This window comes from Pleuronectes platessa, chromosome 20, assembly GCF_947347685.1.
Source record: "Pleuronectes platessa chromosome 20, fPlePla1.1, whole genome shotgun sequence".
Lineage (NCBI taxonomy): Eukaryota > Metazoa > Chordata > Actinopteri > Pleuronectiformes > Pleuronectidae > Pleuronectes > Pleuronectes platessa.
This window is the reverse complement of record NC_070645.1, coordinates 12,547,155-12,553,154: the sequence shown is the minus strand read 5'-3', so window position 1 is coordinate 12,553,154 and position 6,000 is coordinate 12,547,155.

Genomic DNA, 6,000 nt, shown 5'->3' with positions numbered 1-6,000 from the left:
GTTCTCAGAAATCACTTCCACCGCCGCGCTGCAGCTGCCTTCAGACACGCGAGAAATGCACAACGCACTGACTTACAAGATCTATAGGCCGTCATCGAGTGTGTGTAAAGCGTGATTGCAGCAGCGACCGGGTGTTTTCGCAGCGTCCCACATTAAGGAGAGGTATTTGACAGTTTCATTAATCATCATTCCTTAAAAGATCACTCTGTGAGGGTACGCATTTAGGCGTGATTAATTGCCGGCGATGATGTGCCTGCCCTTTTCCAGTAGGTCGGTGTTAAAAAAAAAAAAAAAAAAAGAGTCAAAGCGGTGGAGCCCTAACTGTGTGAAGCAAAGTTTAGAAGACACAATAACAAGGATCCTTGAAAAGACCCTGTGCTCCAAAAACAGGCACTGATTGTAATTAGTAAACTGAGGCCTCATAACAAGGAGGGAAGATGCAGATTTCAATGTGCAATATGTCATTTTTTTCGCAGCTAGGGGTGTCTCAATCAAAACAATAACAAAAGGTCGTAGTTTAATGACGTCATGAGGCAACATAGGATCAAAGGAGTTGAAAATCTACCTGACGTGACTCAGGTGTAAATCATGTTCACGATATAGGTTACGTATTGAATTTTTACTAAAGTTACACAGCAAAGGCTAATTAATAGTTTTGGAGCTAACAAACCGGGGTAGGAATGGAACTGCTAACTGGCTAACTAGCTAGCAAAGGGTTTTCCCTTCATCATATGTAGTAAAGCACCGGGTAAAGCAGAAAAGATGAAATTAGAAGTCAACCCAAATGAAAGGTCCTGCTACAGTTCCCTTTGTTTGGGTTTGAAGGTTGTTGGAAACATTTTAGATAATACCAGTACAGAGGTCAATAACGTATATAACTTCGGTCTAGTTGTTTTTAGACATTAAACGATTAATTATATGAATTCTATTGCCTGTACCAAATCTCAGTATTTATCAGTGTTTAAAGACAAACGTCGTAGCTTCTGTAAATGGTGAGAAAACGACACAACCCTTTGATTTTTTTTGTAGTGTCTTCAAAACCAGCTAAATAGAAGATGTTCTCATCGGCTTTGACTCTTGCGATTCAAAGTAGCAGTGTCATGAATAATTCCCTGTCGTCACGCGGCCGGCTCCTGCGTTCTGTCCGAGCAGGAACCCAGGAGACAATACTCCAGTGTGCCAGTTCAGGTGTTTACCTCATTGGCTTGATAGAAGCCTCGCCGACCAGTTGTGACTACGGCAAAGTGAGATAATGGCTCATCAGGAGGAACCGGGAATGACTCGCACCAGCTCTGAGGCCCACATGGGGCCTTGCACACTTGAAGTGGTATGCCTTTGAAGTGGGAGAAACCGAAGGGGTGTGGTGGACTGTGTCAAGTCCACCACACACTGTATTACATTACCAGGACGCTGTTTGTGCTCAGGAGGACTTGTGTTTATTGAGTGGAGCAGATCCTTGAGTAAAAATAAATATTACATTAAACACCTCATGAGTTGACTCGCACTTCACAGCCAATTCTCATTAGAGGCAAACGTTGTGTTCACACACACAAATGAGGCCTCGTAATTAAACGATTTTATGCACAATTCAAATTCAAATCATTCCGTCTTGACACAGCCAATACATCTGTCATGTGGCTCCTCGTTTTTTTTTTGGGTGAATAATTAAAAAAAGAAATAGAGAAACATCCTAATGAGAGAACCTTACTTGAGGGCTTTGCCGCTCCACTGACTATCATATTAATGTATTCCTGTGTGAATTAAACGCATCATCAAACACCTAAGTTCCCTCCATATTTTCCTCTGAAGACGAGGGCTGGACACCGGTGTCTACCTTGCCCTCTGCAAAAATGAAGGGCATTCTTCATTATTACACCTCTTGTGATTACTTGTTAATAGCCATGTGCTAATGGTCCCCCCAGTAATTTGACAAAAACACTGGGAATTTTTCACTTTTTATGAGAATGACATTGTTTCGGTCAGTGATTAAGTCATTAAGATATGTCAAAGTGAAGTTAAAGTGATATGTAGATTTAAAACTCCTTCCCACCTTCCCCTTGAAGATTTGAAAATAGTTGACATTCGTACAGAAATCTCAATCTGTAGGTAAATGTATGACGTCTGTTTGAAATTGTTTTGTTTTGCAGGTTATACAACAAAAGACAAAATCTAAATAGTTTATAGGAAGATTATCTTGTTAACACCGGCCGTCAGCAGAAGGATTTCTCCTCCTTCTCATGCTTTCTCTTCTTTCTTCTGCCTGGAGCTCCGGTGACTGCCAGTGTAATCTGTGCCTGACCTTTCTCCACCTCCCTAAACCTTGCTCTGTTCCTCCCCTCCTTCCATCTCTCCGCTCATCCCCCCCCCTCCCCGTCCTCCTCCGCTCACCACGGACTGACAGTCGTGAGAGCTCCTTTCTCTCGGTGGCTGACAGCTTGAACTGGCTCATTAGGGCAAATTGGGAGCGGGGAGACTAAACCGAGTGAGCAGAGTTATTTTAGAGGCCACTTTGCGACAGAGCAAACATGCCAGCTCACGGCTCGTATAATGGCTCGCTGGCGTTTGAAGGAATATGTTGGATTTAACTATCATAACACACCTTCAGCGCTGAGATGCTAAGTGGTCTCGCACAGTGCGCCGTGAAGAGTTTGGAGATGGGTGGAAATTTGGAAGAAGCCAGATGAAAATCAGGTTTTTTAATATTCTTACAGAGTTGCCAAAACAAAGGCGCAGGCAGTACAAAGCAGGCAGTTAAGGTGCGACTGAATCGTTGATGTGAATATTGTGAATAGATTTGCTCGTAGCTGAGAGAGCGAGGCAGGCGATGTGTGATTGATCACGTCCCACAGGGGCGACAGCCAGCACGCCATTTACACACAACAAACGGTGTTGGCTACACTAAACTAAGCCCACACAACCTATGCAGATAGCACAGTCTTTCATTTTAACATGTGCATACTAAACCTGGCTGATAAACGATTTGCCTAGCAGCACTTCCGTCCATATTTTATCACAGCAGACAATGCTCAGTGGCGTTGCCAGACTTGGTGTATATCCAGTATTCAGGCGGAAAAAGCTTCTCCTGAACCCCTCAACAGCTTGGCTCCCGTAATTAACTTCCACAGGACTGATGGAGGCCTCAGTCAGCCGCAAAAGAGATAGAATACAATAGAAAAGAAGCAGTGGAAGAATTTTTAAATAGATTATAAAACAGACAAAGGGCGTACAGACAAAGATTTCATTTCACAGAGGTCTCGGGTCAGTCATGCTTAAAGCTTATTCCTTGTTGTGCAGATAACCTCCGTCACACAGAAAGCTCCTGTCGAGGGCAGAACCGGCTGAAAGGATTAATAAATGTTTATTCTTAAAGCTCCGCAAGTGCAGAACATGGTGAGAAACCTTTAAGCTGTGGCACGCCGGCAACATTTTTAACCAGTTTTCTGAATGTGGCATTTTATGCCAACAATATGAGCAGGGTAGAATGTTAACTGTTTTATCCAGAGGCGATGGTGATTGGTAAATCTGGAGCTCCACAGTTTTTGGGTTTTGTTTTCACGTTCTTACACTCGGCGAGTGCTTCCAAATCTGAAAGTGTCAGATGAAGTAAACAAATGTTCAGCCTCAAATACCAAACAAATCTTTTTTGATTTTGCTTAACTTCATCTTTGTGTAGGACATATTTAAATAAACATTCATAGGTGAAAAGCTGCATATACTGTATTCATAATAACACATAAAAACAACTATATGCAACTATTTTTATAAAACATGAAAATTATTCAGAAAATCAATATAATACATAATGTAAAAAATATGATACATATACAGAGCTCTTAGATAATTTAGCCAGTATTATCCTAACTGTGCAATATAATAATGTGTAATATAACTGTGTTGTACATATAGACATCTGTTTTAATACCATATGATTTAATCCATTAACTTTTTGTGTTATTTATCTATTAGACTCGTATGATTGTGCAATGACAATAGAGGCATTGACATGTTTAAGATGTGGAAATAAAGAGATGAAACGTGTGAACTGTGAACACAGTTTTTAAACATGTCTCTGCACGCGCTCACATACTTTGATAGGCAGCTGACTGACCTGTTCCCTGTTTGCGCACACACACATGCACACACATGCACACACATGCACACACATGCACACACTTGCACACACAGACATCAGAGCAGCTCGCTCAGCCTCTGCTCTTCCTCAGCCTAACCTTAACCAGACACATCTTCTTTTGGAAGCCCCAGGTGACTCCTTGCCGCCCTCCGATTGGCCGGATCTCGTGCGTGCTTTCTGTTAAAAGGGATCATTAATAGCCAACGTACGACCTCTGACCATCCCTTTAAATCATTAGCCGGCCAACTGATGGTTTCTATTTACCGTCCCCACAGGAGATCTTACAGAGGGAGGAGGATTTGTTATTGTAGGATATTGTGACAGTGCAGTTGATGTGTTGTATTCAGTTGGGCGCTGGAAAGTCAAACACCAGATACCGGAACAATTCAAATGAAAGGAAGATATTTTAACCACGGCTCTACATTTATTACAAAAATTATGAAAAAACTGCATTTGGTGCCATGTGAGGAGGTTGAAGATGGTGCTGACATTACATCAAAATGTCAATACATGTCATAATAAAAAATACTGCATATCAAATTGCAGATAATATAGTAAATATTGAACAAGTGACTCAGCCTTGTATTTTTCTCGTAGTTGATGATTTTCAGGTTTTATATGTGGATATAAGGGAAGTTGGTTTTCAAGCCTTCTAACACAAGGCAGCTCAAAGCTCTTACCGAAAATATACATAAAAGACAAGCATGAAAAACAATTCAAATATATAAAGCATTAAGAAAGAATTTAAGGAAACTTAAATAAAAAAATCTAATGTCAGAAAATGTAGAAAATGTAACAAAAATGTACAAATTTAATAAAATGATAAATAAAAGCTACATTTTCCTACACCAGTCCTGTTTGCTGATCCACTCGTGTGGATAGACATAAATGAAATAGGAGGGTGGCTTTGGTATATTATCACTTAAATCTGGCTGCTGGGCACAAAGTCCATTTGTCAAGTTGTGTTTATTCCTGTTGCGCCGCTCTTCAGAAACAAGACCTCCTCGGATAAAACCACTGGCTCATCCAAGGGAAGTTTGCATCAGATATGATGAGGAGAGGAGAGCTGCTGCAGGAGCCAGAGGAAGATGTGTGTTAGTAACTGAAAATAAGAAAAAAAAGGGTGTGTTTCAGAGTAAGTGTGGGTGTGAGTGTGTGGCATTTGTTTTTTGGTGTTCATAATGTGTGTGTGTACGTGTGGAGGTGTGCTTGGAGGCTACGCCGAGCCTTTCCTTATCGCCCCCATGCTTAAATCATGTGTACAAGTTGTTTCCAATAAACTGTTAAATTTGATAAAGAGGCCTGGCGTTATATAACAACGCCCGGGGGAAGCCTCGGACCTCTGCTATCATGAATACATTTTGTCTGATAATAATAATGCCTGTGACTTCGGTCGCTGCCACAGGAAAAACGGCTGCCCTCCTGGAAATCAACTTGCCAGGCGGTGTGACACCTGTATATATGGACGGGCGATGAGATTATAATATATTTATGCTTCCCGGGTTAGTGTTAAGAGACTCCTACAAATGAGCGTGAGTAACACGAGGGACTGGAGGGTATGACTGGGAGAAGCCGCGGGGGTGCCAATCCTCTCACCTCGCAGAGAAGGCCTGTTATTCATGAGATGAGAGCTGCGGAGATATACATGCTGCCAAAGATCATTTTGCATTATTGTAGAGGATTTACAGTTCGCTGAGAGGAGTCATGAATCAGTGAGTGGAAACAAATGTATTGTATTAGCCCCTGAACAATGTGCACGCGGTAAAAAAGTATTATCAAATGTATTAGTGTATCTTTTTAAGGAATGTGGTCTCTCAGAAACTTTAATCAGGTGCAAAAACATGCACATGGAGATGGCAAAACAAGAA